Source organism: Haematobia irritans, chromosome 2 (genome assembly GCF_050003625.1).
Source record: "Haematobia irritans isolate KBUSLIRL chromosome 2, ASM5000362v1, whole genome shotgun sequence".
NCBI classification, from domain to species: domain Eukaryota; kingdom Metazoa; phylum Arthropoda; class Insecta; order Diptera; family Muscidae; genus Haematobia; species Haematobia irritans.
In genome coordinates, this window is record NC_134398.1 from 98,640,029 (window position 1) to 98,658,415 (window position 18,387).

The 18,387-nt window shown below is 37.9% G+C and overlaps 1 protein-coding gene and 1 long non-coding RNA gene across 5 annotated transcripts in view; one reads left to right on the forward strand and one right to left on the reverse strand.

Moving 5' to 3' along the window:
• Nucleotides 1–18,387, reverse strand: part of GramD1B (GRAM domain containing 1B) — a 340,270-nt gene that overhangs the window by 135,596 nt on the left and 186,287 nt on the right. The window lies entirely within an intron of this gene.
• LOC142225857 (uncharacterized) lies at nucleotides 16,766–18,313 on the forward strand. The gene is made up of 2 exons (XR_012719461.1): nucleotides 16,766–18,086; nucleotides 18,167–18,313. It is a non-coding gene; the product is annotated as an uncharacterized LOC142225857 (long non-coding RNA).

The window sequence follows — 18,387 nt, forward strand, 5'->3', positions numbered from 1 at the left end:
CAACCTAGGAGTCGGACAGACAGCGGGAGGGGCTACACAAGCGGACGGATAATTTCGTGAACGGGACGGACCATGAGAACGAACGGACTTTGTACCATTAGGAGAATGGAGGAGGGTATGATGCCTCTCAGAACAAATGCGACATTTCTGAGGGACTGGACATTGATGGAAGCTATGACCGTTTCCGAAACAGTTCGAACACAACCGGTGGAGCACAACGGTCCGAAGCTTCTTTTCATGGCTCAATCTTTTAAATGAGGGACAGTAGTAAAGAGGATGCCTTGTACTACAAACCACACAATTTCTAATTTTCCTACCATTCGAGCCCGAGTGTGGTCCAGATCGTGGGGTATCTTTAGCTAACGGGACCGTAGTAGACGGTTGCGCGGCTTGTAGTGGCCTACATACTATCGGGGCCGTAGTAGACGGCTGCGCGGCTTGTAATGGCCTACATACTATCGGGGCCGTAGTAGACGGCTGCACGGCTTGTAGAATTTGGACAGATGGTCCAGCAACAGGATTTACTTGTTCAGTAGAGTGCGATGGGTCAGTGGACGCCACCGCCACATTAGACTTTGCATTGGTGTTTCCGGTCGATGCTACATTGATTGGAGCACCGTCAGCAGCATGTTGGCTAAGTTCATATATTTCCTCGCATTCTTCATCAGAGAGCATATCTACGTCATAATCGGGAAGTTCCCCATCGAATAGTTCCTTAATAGATTCCATTCTAAAGTAGTAAGAATCGCGTTAAAATTTAATCTACGAGTGGTATTAATCTCGTAATTGGACGCCTAATAACCCCAAGTTGCGTTTTAATCTCGACAACGCGTACGCGGAGATCCGTGCCCGGAAACAACTGAATTATTCGACCCAATCTCCAGGAAGTAAAGGACAGATTTTCATGCCGAATAGCTACTAAATCCCCAACTTGGATATCGCGTTCAGGATGTTTCCATTTGTACCGTTTTTGAAGGCTATGCAAGTATTCCTCTTTCCACCGTAGGCAGAAGTGGTGAGCCAGCGCTTTCATCTTCCTATATCGATTGACCACACTCAACGGCATCTCTTCGATAAGAGGTTCCGGAGGGGCGAGTAACGGAGCGCCTATCAAGAAGTGGCCAGGAGTCAAAGCAAGTAACTCCTGCGGGTCATCACTTATCGGACATAACGGACGCGAATTCAGACAAGCCTCGATTCGACCCAACAGCGTGGTCAGTTCCTCAAACGTGTATTTGAAAGCTTGTGCCTGTCGTCGAAAGTGACGTTTAAAGCTCTTCACCGCGGCTTCCCAGAGGCCTCCCATATGGGGAGCTCCGGCAGGAATAAACCGCCACGTAACGCCTTGAAATCCTAGAGAGGCGCAGACCTGATCGCGATTTTCACGAATAAAGGAACGAAAGTTGCGCTCTATTTCACGAGAAGCGCCAACGAAGTTAGTGCCATTGTCCGAAAATACCTCCCGGGGGCATCCACGACGCGCTATAAATCTTTCAAATGCGGATAAAAACATTTGAGTTGATAAATCCGACGTTAGTTCCAAATGAATTGCTCTCGTAGAAAAGCAAACGAATACACATACGTACCCTTTCGTTACACGACAACCTCGACCGGTAAATGATTTTATATCGAACGGACCCGCGAAGTCCATTCCCGTCACTGTAAATGGCCTTGATACAACAGTACGTTCACTAGGAAGCGCCGCCATTATCTGAGTACAACATCTTTTTCGTTCAAGACGACAAGGCTTGCAATTATTAATAGTTGTCCTAACGAGAGTTTTAACCCTAGGCACTCAATGCGAAGTATTCGCAATACCAGTTGATTCCCGCCATGCACAGATATCTTATGGATAAACTCCACCAATAACTTCGAGAATCGGCTTGTATATGGAAGGATAATCGGGTATCGTTCAGTGTAGTGAAGTGATGGCGATTTCGCCAGTCGCCCACCTTCTTTATCTAAGAAGGGGTTTAACGGCAACAGCGAACTTTTCTTGGGTAATGGCTTTTTATCAACAAGGCATTTGTACTCCTCGGTATAGTGGAATTGCTGTGATATAACAGCCAACCGTATCTTGACCGCCCTAATCTCATCGGAACTTATCACTACACTAGTATACACAAACCGTTTTCTATGCAATGGGTGAGTTCTCCGCAGAAATCTGAACACGTAAGAAAGTACACGCAAGGCGCGATCTAACGATGAAAATCTATCGAGAAGATCCTCATAATTATCGAAAAATGAGAAATGTACCCTTACTGAACGCATCTCTATCTCGGTATCCGGCGTAGCATCGCTTATATTCCACCGTGAAGGGTCCTGTACAAGCCATTGTGGCCCATGCCACCATAATGACGAAGTCGCAAGTTCCGCGGGAGACATACCGCGACTGCCCAAGTCAGCAGGATTCTCTTCGGATCGAACATGGTGCCAACTGTCTCCACTCATAATCTCCTGAATTCGGCAAACGCGATTCGCCACAAAGGTATTCCATGTGTTTGGAGTCCGACGAAGCCACGCCAGAACTATAGTGGAATCAGTCCAGCAATAAATCCGGTCAACGGCAATCCCGATCTCATTACGAATAGTCTCGAGAAGTTCCGAGGCTAGAAGTGAACCACAAAGTTCCAATCGAGGCAATGAAACAGTTTTCAATGGCGCCACTCTCGTTCTACTAGTCAATAACTGTACCCGAACCTCGCCGTTAGGTAAGGCAATCCGTAAATAAATCACCCCCGCGTATGCCTTTTCCGACGCATCGGAAAAGACATGAAGTTCAACAGAGGAGCCCGTAGAATAGCCAACCCAACTAGGGATGCGTATATGATTAATTACACCATAATCCACGGTAAACTTCTGCCAACGTTCTTCTAACTCCAACGGAAGCCACGCGTCCCAATCGATCCCGGATGACCAAACACCCTGCATAATAATCTTTGCGGTAACGATCACCGGAGCCAGCCAACCGATCGGATCAAACAATTTCGCGATAGTAGACAAGACCTGTCTCTTCGTGTGACGAAGTTTTCCCGATATGGAATCGACACAAAAATAAAATGTGTCTAACCGCGCGTTCCACCGTATTCCAAGTGGCTTGCAGCCACTTGACTCCACAAACGATAGCAATTGCGCATCAACTAAATGGTCCTTCGGTAACCCTTCCAAAATGGTCGTATCATTCGCAGCCCATTTCCGAAGTTCGAATCCTGCCGATCCCAAAGCGGAAATAAGTTCATCACGTGCCTCCCGTGCCGTCGAAAGATCATGGAATCCCGTTAAAACGTCGTCTACGTACATACATCTCCGTAATATGTGCGAAGCCCGGGGAAAGTCACTCTCGCAATCGTCCGCAAGTTGCAACAACGTCCTAATAGCCAGGAAAGGGGCACAATTTACGCCAAATGTCACGGTCTGTAGTTCATAATCCCTGATATCCCGGGTAGGAGAATCCCTAAACAAGATCCGTTGATACCGTGTGTGCTCAGGGGTGACGCGAATCTGGCGATACATCTTCGTAATGTCACAGTTAAAAACAAATCTGCACAGCCGCCACCGTAGAATCAATACTACCAAATCGGATTGTAAAGTCGGACCGACGTGCAACATATCGTTCAAAGTGGTGCCGTTTCCGGTACGATTTGACGCATTGAAAACTACCCGTAATTTAGTCGGATGTAGATGGCATGAGATTGTTGGAATTCAGATTTTGATTTTCGTTACTTACGGACGGAGCAGACATTGAGGACTGAACAACCGGAACGACATTAGATGAACGGTGTAATAATGAGTGGTGTCGTTTATGACACACTGAACAATTAAAGGAACTCGTACAATTCGGAACCTCATGAAGGTGCGAAAGACAATTAACACAAGTTCGATGTCGTTTGATTGTAGAAAATCGATCATTCACCGAGAGAGCCTTGAATTTGGAACAGTCGCGAAGCGAATGAATCTGTCCCGGACATAATACGCAAGAGAGTTTGGATTTTCGCGTGGTGGAATTCGAATTAGAAGTTGCAGACTGAGGACGATTTGATGGACCCGCATTCGTGAAATGCGCCCTAATTTTCCTGTCAGTAGATTTCGAATTGCCGTTTATATTTCTCAAATCGTGAACGCACGCTAAAGTTTGGATTCTTTCCGTGAGAAAGAGATCCATGTCCCTCCATGAGGATAAAGCAGCCTTATCGCGAACCGATTGTTCCCAAAGATTTACGGTAGAGCATGGCAGCCGTTGAATACACATAAACACGATAATCGGATCCCAGCCACTCGTATCGACTTCATAGACAGACATGGCGGATAAACAAGCGCGAATACCGCGTTGGATATCTTTCAAACCCGAACTCGTTTCCTGACTCAGAGTTGGCAAATTGAAAAGCAGTTTCAATTGGTTGTTAACCAGCATACGTGGATTGTCGAAATTTTCCCTAAGAGCATCCCAAGCTAAAGTAAAACTCCGACCTAATAAAGGAAATCGCGAAACGATTTCTCGAGCCTCGCCACTTGTCTTTCTGACGAGATGACAAAGACGTTCTATGTCAGATAACCGAGCGTTATTTATATATACAGCGGTAAAAATATCCCTGAACGAAGGCCAAGAATAGAAATCACCGTTGAAAACGTCAGTGTCACACGGTGGCAGGGGGAGATGATGAACTGCATCCTCATTCGCACGCGAAATATGAGAAATATTAATTCGCATTGAACCCGAGGGGCTATCATGACCCGTAGCCGCAGCTAGAACCCTTGCTGGAGTCTGAACCGGTGTAGAGGTTCGGTCGTGAACAGAAACCCGAAGTGCAGAAGTATTTCGTGTGGTAGATTTCAGCCCGTCTAAAAATTCATTAATTGTCGAAAGACAATGAACATACGCCCGATATGTAGACTTATACTTGTCGTCCGCCGATTGCACTTCTTTCGGCTCAACCGCGTTTGATGACGAAAAATAATCTAAGCATTTGTCATAGGCCGATTTTACGTCCGCCCACAATCAACGCAACTCAGATCCCTGCACATCGAGAGTGTAAACCATATGCTCGGTAGGTTTTTGCAAGTCAAACATTGCGCCAAATGTAATCAGAGCATCCGACGCGCGAATAAATGGTGGTAGTGGACTGACGGACATGCTGAACAATTGATGTAAATAATAGAATAAAACAATTTATGGAAAAACGATAAAAATTCGCAAATTGTCGTAAATCGAATAAATTGTTACCAATGACCGAATGTAGGGTACAAATCGCGTATTAGAACGAAGATTCACCCGAACTAGTCACACAAAACTCGATTGTAAACGGAAATGTATTAAACCGCGCACTGCGAAAATACACCAAATTCAAATTTCCGATTCCAAAAAAAATACCGACAGTAGGGTGTGCGACGATACTGTACGGAATATTAATGGAAAGTAAAAATATTTCAAATAAGTTTATAAATAGGATAAATGAAACCAAAAAATAAACACGATAATTAAAATTCGCTGAAATAAGTCGTAGACTACCGGCTGTAGAGTGCAAATACAATTTTTCAAAATTTACTTTAATACCCTTGTCCGTGAGACCAAGTATGAAATCAAACTTCAAAAAATTATACAGACTCAAAAATTAAGAAATTTATTATAAATATATGTATGTAGGGTGTCGTGAACAACCTACTGTAGGGTGAAATTTCAAAAAATCAAATTTTAATACGTTTGCCCGTGAGACAAAGTATCAAATTTTTGGAAAAGAAAACTAAAAAAATCGAAAATAATCGGGAAATCTATAGTTAGTAGTGAATGTAAGTTGTCGTGAACAACCTACTGTAGGGTGCCAATGGATTAAAACAAGTATTATGATCGGTCGTACGTGATACGCCAATTATAAAATATTAACATTGAAAAAATTATTTTTGCAAGTTAATGTTATAATACCACGACCCGAGACTGTATACTAATTGTATGGCCGAAGACTGTATTGCAGTCTGTATATATATGTATGTATATTTGTATATTCGTAACAGCAGCGTGGGTGCGTTGCAATGCTCTTACTAGTGATGCTGTATGGTGGTGGTTTCAACGCACTGAGAGTAAAGGAAAACGATCAAAACAAAGCTTGGCTTGGGTATGCGATCGCGAAATGAACTTTGAACACCCAAACGTATGTTAAAGGTATTCAATGGTTATTGTTAGTGTAAAAAACCGAAGAAAATAAAAGAGAGTTTATTTAAGAGACTTTGTAAATGAAAATCAACCACCAAATCAAACAAATGAAATGAAATGCTCTACGCGGCAATTAAATTATTCGAACAATGTATTATTAGCACAAATTATCAAAGCAAAATATGTTGATTTTATGCAAATATACACCGTAAAAATTATGGGTATTTAATGTTTAAATCACAAATAGGATATTTTATTATTAAGAATTAATTTCTTGACACAATACAAAGAGGAGAGTGGACTGTATTTATCAATACGGAACGCGTAGGGGTTTTTGTAGTCGACACAATTAGAATTTAATTTTTCAATAATTTCAAAACACCGAACAATCGCACATATGAAAAAAAAAAAAAAAAATATGCGCACCTTATTAAACAATTAGATGTATTGGAAAGGGGAAAAGTTTTTGTTTTTCTGATGGTCGAGAACCAATGTGAGATGCAGGGCAGTTGTTGTTGGTCGTGAACCAATTGTATTTGCCTGTTGTGCGAAAAAGAAGAGATCCAATTAATAAGCCGTGAGCTTTGAAATCTCTAAGGTATCCGGGACGAAGTGACCAAAATGAATATGCGGGATTTGAAATTATGAAAAAACAAGAGAATAAATAAAACACTAGGGTTTAGAATTTGTGTCGACTTTGTTATTTTTATTGAATAATTGTCGTGAACAATTATCTTTACCTTTGTGGTGTTGTAAACACAGAAAGCTCCCAACAAGAAGTGGCGTAAAAACAAACGAACAAAACAGAATGGGGCAAGGAGGCAAGCAATTGACAGAAAATAGTACGCACGCGCAAGGATGTAACGAACCGTAGTTAGGAAAGTAGGATACAATTAAAAAGGGGAAAATATACGTTACGTTTGAACTTAAACAACTTAATTAATTCGGAATTTACAACCAATTATAGTATTAATTCAATTCAATTTTTAATTAAAACAATAAACTATTTATTGTATAATTTCTAAAAATAAATAATTGTATCAATAAATTTTTAATTGATGTTGGTGATTGATACTATTATTCCTGCGATTAAAGGAATTTTAATTTTTAATTTAATCAATTAATATCTTTTTCCTGTACAAAAACCTAAAAATGAATTAATATTATATATTGCAATCAAATATTTCAAAATTTTCGATTATATTTTTAATTGGAAATATTTGTTTATTCAAAAAAAAAAATATAATTGCAATAATTAGAATTTTAAATATAAACGTAAAATGTTAATACTTTTCTTTTTTAACTTTGTAATTGCTTTCGTTTATAACTTTTTAATTGGAGATATTTTGGAAATATTTTTTCTGTGCAATTATTTTACTTTAAGATTTCTTGTAATTTTATAACAGTGCATATAATACATACGGCCATCGACTGCCGCAAATCTCAGCAGTACGATATTCACCTAATATGGGTGCCTGGCCATAGGCAACTGCGAAGCGAATGAGTTGACAAAGCTAGGAACTACCTTACATATTCCGGGGGAACTAGAATCTGTTGTCTATACACCAAAAAAATAATACTAAACTAAATAGAGTTTAAATTCTTGAATTTAGCCCAGATTGGTACTTAAAATTTCAAGTATCGTACGTCTGTACTATTTTTTACCTTAATCAAGTTGAGAATCAAGCTCAGGGAAGCGAAAAATGAGAAATTAGAACTCACTGAAGTGCAAACAATCTTGTTTTTAGTTCAGAAAGAATAGAGAAACTAGATGGAGAAAAAATATAAAGTTTTAGTGTTGCCGCTTGTTGAAATTATGCAAACATATAAAGATCCCAGAAGACAATTAACTACGCGTAAATTTCAAACGTATATTTACGTAACATAAACATTCACATATGTTTATGTTACGTACAAGTGTTTATATATTTCATAAACATTCTTTGGCTGGAAACTTAAAAACAAAAATACAAGATTCTTACTATGTTACCATATCGTTTTCATGCAATGAAAAAATGTAGTGAAGAATAATGGCTGGTATTAGTAGTTGTTTTGGTGTTTTCTGCAAAATTTGAAAGAAACTAAATTGGTGATGGATGATGTTCCCGTAAAAATTTCGAGCAAAAAAGAGCCCAGAATTATAATTCGACACATAAAATACTTTAAGTAGTAAAACGTCTGTTACTTTAAAAAATTGTCTAGATGTTTTAGACGTGAAAGTGAAAAACAAAAGTAAAGTAAAGTAAAAAATAAGTAAAGCTTGCATAAGCCATGGCTATATGCAAGCTCATACTGCGTGAGAAGGCTGTTATGATGGCGAATGTCCGATGGGAGGATTGTAAGGGTTGCAACGACACAAAACACATTAGATATTTAGTGTTTTCAAGACGTCAGAAATCACTCCTGATATCTGCTTAACGGGTCGCTGCCTGATAGGCGAGTTTGCAAAAACTATTGGCGCGAAGTATAATGACTACTGCATGAGTTGTCATGATGTGGAAGAAAAGGAATCAATTAAAGACCTCTTGTGTGAATGTTCTGCTTTTTGTGTATGGCGTAAATGAATATTAGGAACATACAGCTTTAGATTACTTGCGGACCCGGAAAATTTAACTTAAGCAGTCTGCTAATGGTTTTGGAACAATCATCGGTTAAACCCAGAAGTGCCAATATGCAGTTGGAATAGTCTAAGTGAGCCTGACAATAAATCAGGCTGCCACTTTAACTTAACCTAACCTGACAGTGCATATAACTAAACATAAGATGTGTTTTCCGATAATTGTGGTTGGATTTTTTGTGGTATATTCATACAGAAACTGCAATAATTATTTCTACTAATTTTAGAAGAGATAACACTGTGACGAAATTTTCAACATTTTTTCTCCAAACAAAAAATTACGCATCCCAACCGAAAGTACTCGATAAGAGGAGAAAAGCGCATGGCCTTAGCTCGGCAATCTCTTCCCCCAAAACGAAGAGCGAATCGAAACGCGTAATTACTGACTACTCTGATATTACTACTGAACCTGACATATCTGATACTGAAGCCAACCAACCAAAGGAAATAAACCAAAGAAAATAAACCCACTATTCTCGCCAGGAATACAACAAAGCGATTAAGAAAACGAATTGAACATAACCTAAAAGCCAGCACTACCAAAAAAGCTAAAAAGTAAATTGTAGATACAAAACGTATATACCATACTCATCTCTAGTTATATAAAATTATATGAATCTTACAATACTACAATGGAATACTAATGTTTATACCAACAACTATAATTAATTATTAATACTTATTACAAAATATAATCCTGAAATTATCTGTATACATATATCTTCCCGATACCAATTAATTTTACTATGTATCAAAAGAATCAATCAACAACTAGATATAGTGGAGTAATCATATTAATTCACAAATCATTACAGCACAAGTGGCTGGCGATTTCGTTACAATATGTGTGGAAGTTTTTTCTAAATTAAATTTTAATGTTTATTCATCATATATTCCTCCTACACATAATTTTCATTAAACAATATCATTAACGTTTTTAATATCTCCAACCAACACGTATTAATAACAGGCGATTCCAATAGTTGGCACACTATGTGTTCACTATGGGCTCAGCGAATTACTATAAAAAAGGTAACACAATATATGAATTTCTAACCAGATTCAATCTTATTCTGTTAAATGACAAATCTCATACCCTATTCAACACACACTTCGCATTCTCAAACGTAGATCATTCATTTTGTTCTCCATCTTTTTTACCCCATATACAATGAGAGATTGAAAAATCTCTTTATGGAAGCGATCACTTCCACATTATTCTTAAGCTATTTCCATCTCCCCACGGAGAAATTGTCCAACATAAACCCCAATTCATAACTAAACTGTCAAATTGGCCACTATTTAATAGCACTTGTTCACAATTGAACACAAAACATGAACCTAGCGTAAACATAAACATAGAAACTGCCAATATTAAGAAGATAATTATTGGGGCAGCCAATCTAGCCACACCTCAGACACGAACTAAAACTGCATGTAAAGTTCCATGGTGGAATAATGAACTTGAGAAATTAAAGAGAAATAAAAATATATTATGGTACAAATTTCGAAAAGACAACGCCTAACATCATTGATTTTAAACGAGCAAATGCAAAATTTAAATATCATATCAAAAGATCTAAAGTGAAATCGATTTACAGTCTCTACTAAGCCCTCTACGCCTATCGATAAGATATGGAGAAATATCAGGACATTCACTGGTTACAAAATAAGGCAATACATTACATAGGAACTGAGAACAATCCCCAACTACGATTAACAAACGGTACGGATAGTGCGAACGAATTTGGACGCTTTTGGTCACAAAAATCATCGGATCAATAATTTTCCTAAGGAATTCTGTGGAAAAAAAGAATAGCCTACTCGGTAAAAATCAGAATTTTGTCCCAGGTATCAAGAGAGCTTTACTCGAAGAAAACTTCAATTTATCTGAATTAGAATCAGTTTTGAAGAAATTCAAAGGAAGAACACCAGGCAACGATCGGATCTCTTACCCCATGCTGAAAAACCTACCATATACGGTGAGATTCCGCCTTTTAGATTTCTTCAATTCAATCTTCCAATCTTATATCCCTCAACAATTCAAATTGAGTCTTATAGTTCTAATATTGAAACTTGGATCAGACAAAACACTATTAAACTATTAAACACTCTTGGCAGAATGATTGCTAACGGACTTCGATGGTTCTTTTATAATAAACAAACTATTAAGCAAGCAAATCTAAGTAAAACTTTGGCTTCTGGGGCAATATAAAATACAGACAAAATGCAGTGTTGCTGCTTCAAGATGGGTGCCGCATTTGTTAACAGTCAATCAAAAACACATAAGAATGAACATTTCTCTAGCTTGTTTGGATCGTTTTAAGCGAAATAAAATGGATTTGAAGCATCGGTTCATAACTGTTGATGAGACATGGATCCACCACTATACTCCAGAGACAAAATAACAATCCAAACAATGGACTGAAGCTGGAGGAAGTGCCCCAAAGAAGGAAAAAACAATTCAATCGGCTGGTAGGGTATGGCAACTGTTTTTTTTGGGACTTCAAATGTATTTTATTGATTGACTATCTGCAAAAGGGTAAAACAATAAATTCAGAGTACTATTGCAACCTTTTGGATTAATTAAATTTTAAAAAAACGTCCTGGCTTCCAACACAAAAAAATATTTTTTCATCAAGACAACGCACCAGCGCACAAGAGTGTTTTAACAATGGCTAAAATCAACGAATTAAAGTACGAGTTGCTTGACCACCCACCTTATTCTCCTGATTTAGCTCTCAGTGACTTTTACTTGTTCCCAATCTAAAAAAATCCATGCTGGCAAGCGTTTTACCTCAAATGAAGATGCAATTACAGTTGTAAACCACTATTTTGAAGACCTTGAGGAAAACTATTTTAATCAAGGAATATAATTGCTAGAAAAGCGTTGGACTAAGTGTATTGAAGTTTCAGGAGATTATATTGAAAAATAAATCGTATTAGTCGAACTTAATATTTTGCAGTTAAGAAGAAAATACGAATCCACTCAAAAACGGAACTTTAAGGTTTAAAATACTGAACCCACTTATGGGGCTCATATCTTGCGGACAGTAAAAGATAATCGCACACGATTATCTTTTATAAGTTTTATCCAGCAAAGAAAAAATCATCGAAATCGGTTTAAAATTGCGGAGTTGACAGCTAAAACGAAATTTCATACCTCCGAGGTAACCAAATTTCAACGCCTACAGGTCAGCCCGTGGGCCCACTAAATGGGACTTCACAATGCCCTTCAACAATCATTAAACATACTGAAATGTTTGGAGAGTAAGAAGTTCAATTGTGACACATCGTCGTTAATATATATATTACTAATACATTGATTATATCAAGAATACGATCCACGTTACCTTTCTACGGCTTTTGTCCGTGGCGCTTGACCTACCGAAAGCGTTCGATACGGTCAACCATGCCACATTATTCGAGGACATCGAGAATACGTCCCTACCGGCAGGAACGAAGCGTTGGGTTCTGAATTATATGCGTGGACGCCAGTCATACGTGGAATTCAGGGACAAGAAGTCAAAACCCCGTAGAGTTAAACAGAGAGTTCCCCAGGGCGGGGTGATATCTCCGGCACTGTTTAACTTCCACCTGTCCTCGATTCCACCCCCTCCTGACGGCGTCGAGGTTGAGTCTTATGCGGACGATTGCACAATCATGGCATCTGGACCCATTGTTGATGACATTTGCGATCGATTGAATGTCTACCTCGCTGATCTTACCAGTTATTTTACTGCACGAAATTTGAGGATATCTCCCACCAAATCCTCAGCCACGCTATTCACTACATGGACGGCGGAAGTACGCAGGCAGTTTAATGTCAGAGTCGATGGCGAAACAATTCCGACAACAAATTACCCCAAGATTCTCCGGGTCACATTCGACAGCCTTTTTAAGTCGTCCGCCCATACCGCTGCAATTTGTGATAATCTCCGCGGTAGAAACAAGTTCAAGTCGCTAGCCGGCAGCACTTGGGGTGCGGACAAAGAAACCTTGTTAACTACGTATACGGCAATTGGCCGGTCAGTGGTAAACTATGCAGCGCCAGTGTGGACACCTCAAACGAGCAATACGCAGTGGAATAACATACAGACCTGTCAGAACGCTGCCCTTAGAACCGCAACAGGATATGTCCGCAGTACAGCGGAGACCAAGATCATCCCAGTGCGTCGACATAACTACATGTTGTCAAAACAGTACATCTTGGGTTGCCATCGAAGTTGTCATCCGAATCACCATCTTGTGGATAGACAACCTCCACCCAGGAATGTAAGGGTTGATCTTCACCTTCTAGAGCCCGAGATCCAGCGTTACAAAAGAGAGCCTCTAGATCAGGCAGCATACCAGACAGGTCTGAACAGGATTCATGAGGATACTGTAGCTGAAGCGGTGAGAAGCTACAAGGTTAATCCTGTTCTCGGAGTCCGACCGCCGTCCATAGCACCGGAGGAGAGAGACCTCCCACGGCACGGTAGTTTTGGCCCAACTAAGATCAGGCAAGTGCAGCCGCCTCAATTCATACTTATCAGTGATTGATAGCAGCGTAGCTGACGTGTGTCCCATCTGTAATCAGGGCCACATGACACTCGTCACCTTTTTGCTTGCCCAGCTAAGCCTACCCGTCTCACTACCAGATCACTCTGGACACACCTCATCCTTGTCGCAGAGTTCCTTGATCTGGCTACCAGCTGAACTACACAAGCATAGAACAAAATGGATGAAACTACATTAAAAACTGTTACAACAACAACCCAATTCAAAAATTAACTGCTTAGATTACCAAATTGAAGATAATACCCAAATATCCCTCTATTACTTTAAAGATATTACAGGAATGCAACAATCTTGATATACATATAAAACTTACCCTAATTGCATCGATTTATAATAAATATACTTGTAAAGACATTATAAATCTCCTTACCAAAATGTAAAGAAATAATCGTCTCTACACGTTTGAGTGGTTGTCAGTCACTAATTTATTATAAAAGATATTCAACCTTATATACTAAATCTTAAACTAGCTACAATCTAAATGTTCTTAAAAAGTAAAGATAAGAACATGAACCCCTCAATAATATTTATTGCCTACACATGTAATGCGTTTTCATTTTATTATGCCATAAACCTTATCAATCCTAAATACACATATCGCGGATAGTGCATTGTTTAGAAATCTAAACAATTCTACATCTAATGTAAGGGAAAATAACCAAAGACGTTAAATCCTCAAAATAAGTCTTAGCCTATATTTGAAGCGTTTTTATCTTAAATCTAGAGTTTCAATATTTCAGTTAATTTAAGGACAATTTCTTTAAATCAAAAATGCGTTTCTTTACTTTAAGGAAATTTTGCCTTAGTTCAAAGACATGGTACTTTAACGGAGGGACGCAAATTTACAAAATTTGGGTCCTAAATTTAATGAAAAAAAATTTTGAAGCAAATATTATCCACTTTATTTTAAATAAACTTTTATTATTTTAAAGAAATTTGTCCTTAATATTTTGTAAATTTCGCATCCTAAAATTTAGGTTGCGTAACCTTTAATATCACGTAAATATTTTTTTAGTGTACTACACATTTTTTAATAAAATTTTGACGCAAATCTAAAGAAAATTCAAACTATAATTAAAATCGCAATTTTTATAAAAAATGTAAACTTTTGTAAGATTATAAGAATATTAATTTATCTAACAGACAAATAATTATAAATAAATTAACAGTGGAACAAAAAACAAATAATTGCCTCAATTAAAAACTTAATACACCTAGGCCTCGGTTTGCGTCGTTTCATTTTGCGTTGTTTCGAATTTGCGTCGCTGTTGAATTAGTACTAGTTTTCACTTTTCGTCGTTAGATTTTCAAAGTTGCGTTATTATCTATCTCCAATCTTTGAACAGTTTGCCATAAAAACTCATAATTCACTTTGCGTCGTGTTTTTTGGAACGTATCTGCCACGTAAAGCGAGGTCTAGGTATAGAATGTTTCGACCAAAATCAATAAAATTTTTAATTCAAATAGAATATTAATTAACAAGTTCCGAAGAAATCAAATAATTTGTGTGTTTATACCTTTCGCCATTACTTTGTTATTCCGTTTTTTAACACATCGAAATATTGGTTTCAGACCGTATAAAGTCTGTATATTCTAGGTCGTCGAGAAATCTGCGGTCGATCTACCTATCTCCGTCCGTATGGTGAAATCAAAACAAGTTATCGACTTGAAACTTGGCGTAAGTATTTGTTATTGATGTAGGTCGGATGGTATTGCAAATGGGCCATATAGGACTACATTTAGGTACAGCCCTTATATAAACCGATCCACAGATTTGATTTCCACAGCCTTGTGAAAGACCAAATTTCAGATACCACCATGAACAAATAAGTCCATATCAGTCAATAATTATATATAGCCCCCATATAAACCGGCCATATATTGAGACTCCCAACACATTTCACAATATCAGTTTTTACCATCGGATAGGACACTAAAAGATCTATCTTTCACATATAAATCTGGAACCCCATCTTTTTCCATTTGGCCACAGTGGTCACTTTTTTCTTGAGGAGCAGTGCGTCCACTTTTTTCCAAGCCATATATTGAGACTCCCAAACACATTTAGCTGTATCCGTTTTTACCATCGGATAGAGCACTAAAAGATCTATCTTTCACATATAAACCCCATCTGTTTCCATTTGGCCACAGTGGTCACTTTTCTCTTGAGGAGCAGTGCGTCCACTTTTTTCCAAGCCATATATTGAGACTCCCAAACACATTTAGCTGTATCCGTTTTTACCATCGGATAGAGCACTAAAAGATCTATCTTTCACATATAAATCTGGAACCCCATCTGTTTCCATTTGGCCACAGTGGTCACTTTTCTCTTGAGGAGCAGTGCGTCCACTTTTTTCCAAGCCATATATTGAGACTCCCAAACACATTTAGCTGTATCCGTTTTTACCATCGGATAGAGAACTAAAAGATCTATCTTTCACATATAAATCTGGAACCCCATCTGTTTCCATTTGGCCACAGTGGTCACTTTTCTCTTGAGGAGCAGTGCGTCCACTTTTTTCCAAGCCATATATTGAGACTCCCAATCACATTTAGCTGTATCCGTTTTTACCATCGGATAGAGCACTAAAAGATCTATCTTTCACATATAAATCTGGAACCCCATCTTTTTTCATTTGGCCACAGTGGTCACTTTTCTCTTGAGGAGCAGTGCGTCCACTTTTTTCCAAGCCATATATTGAGACTCCCAAACACATTTAGCTATATCCGTTTTCACTATCGGATAAATATAAAACGTCTCTCCATACTCTCTCTAATACGTCTGTAGTGTCTATGTAATTTGTACATACACATGTAAGCATGGCAATAAGCACATGTTTGCGTGTGCGTCTTGAAAATCAAACGGTAAAAAGTTAAAAAGAAAACTTGTCTGATGGGCAAACCTTAACAACATTTGTGTTCTTTTATCTGAAGAGTACACAGGCTCATTACAGTTTCGTTGTGAATAATAAACATAAGTGGGTGACTTAAATTGGTGTTTTTGTATATTCGCAAGAAATTTAGTGTACATTTTTAATCTTTAGTGAACATGCCACGGGAAGTGAACTTTCAGATGAAGAAGGCGGAACAATTACCGTAATGAATTTTTAATCTTATAAGATTAAAAAATGATAATCGTATCGCCGTGTCCATTTATCCAATTTATTTTTGCAACCAACCGTATGAACCGGTAATTGTTCCGCCTTCTTCATCTGAAAGTTCACTTCCCCGTGGCACCAATTTAACTCACCCACCATCTATGTTTAGTATTCACAACGAAACTGTAATGAGCCTGTGCACTCTTCAGCGAAAAGAACGTAAATGTTGTTAAGGTTTGCCCATCAGACAAGTTTTCTGTTGAACTTTTTACAGTTTGTTTTTCAAGACGCACACGCAAACATGTGCTTATTGCCATGCTTAGATGTGTATTAGGTAGGGTCACGGCCTAAGGCAAAAAAAAAAGTTGATGCAGTCACCCCCCAGTTTTGTACCATATTTGAAGACAATTTCAGAACACGAAAACTTTTGTTTTTCCGTGCACCCTACGACCCCCCGAAATACAATTTACTGTGCTGTGTCGTCATTTGAAGTCCGATCGAAAAGAAACGCATATCGTTGTTCATGGTTGATCAGGGGCTATATTTCGTGCATTGGTCATTTTTGACTCCGACGTCAAATTTGATTTTTAATTTTTTTATTTCGCTTCGTATACCCCTATTATGCCCATTTCTTATAACCATTATAAAGATCTTATCAAAATATGAAACTTTTGCTTTGGAAGTATTTAATTATATTCATAAACAAAAAAGTTACAGAGATTTTAAAAAGTCAATAGGTCACCCTACACCATCAAATAGCTTTTGCTGTGTTGTCATGATATCCGATCGAAAGCACATGCACATCGTTATTCATATCTACGAAATTAATTTGAAAGGTATTTAATACACACAAACTGTTTATCTGTAAATTTCTAACCGTATCATTGTATACATACTCGTTGTGTGCACTATGGCATTTTCAGCGTTATGCAAAGTGCATGTGTTTTTGCTAGAACAATTTGAGAACAGTAGGCTCTCAAATTGTTCTAGCAAAAAATCTAACAAACACTTTCGCTACATGATTTCTTAAGTCTGTCCATATTTTTGTGAGAGAAGGCTGTTGATAGTATTTGAAAAAAGTGAAAACAAAATGAAATTCGAAGCTCGGGTTATCGACAAAACTAAATTACCAACAAATCATCAAGTTATTGAATTCCTTTTATATTTAAAGAAAGCAGGTTAAAAATGAATCTACTAGTCATGTTACAGACGATAAACGATTGCGTTATATAATATCCAAAATTAAAAGTCGCCAACAACATAGTAAACTTGATTCTAGACAGGATTTGTTATAAATTAATTCTAAAAAGTTGTTAGCCGCATAATAAAATTGTACAATTAATAAACATGAAATGTACTCAAATCAAATACAAATCTAATCTAATATTTTCTTGTTTAAAGTATTTACTCATGTGACAACATTGCTCACCATTGTGAAGATGACAAGAAAACGCAAAAAAAATACGGCGTAGTCAGATGTTGAAAGGCAGAAATTTAACCAATGTGTAAGCAGCATAACGATCTTCGTAATTTTCCACAATTCCGTTACCACTTACTTTTATTGTTAGATTGATTGTTAGATTTTAAAACAGTAGGCTCTCAAGTTGTTCAAGCAAAAACACAAGAACTTTGCATAACGCAGAAAATGTCGTAGTGCACACAACGAGTATGTATACAATGATACGGTTAGAAATTTACAGATAAACAGTTTGTGTATATTAAATACCTTTCAAATTAATTTCGTAGATGTGAATAACGATGTGCATGTGGTTTCGATCGGATATCATGACAACACAGCAAAAGCTATTTGATGGTGTAGGGTGACCTATTGACTTTTTAAAATCTCTGTAACATTTTTGTTTATGAATATAATTAAATACTTCCAAAGCAAAAGTTTCATATTTTGATAAGATCTTTATAATGGTTATAAGAAATGGGCATCATAGGGGTATACGAAGCGAAATAAA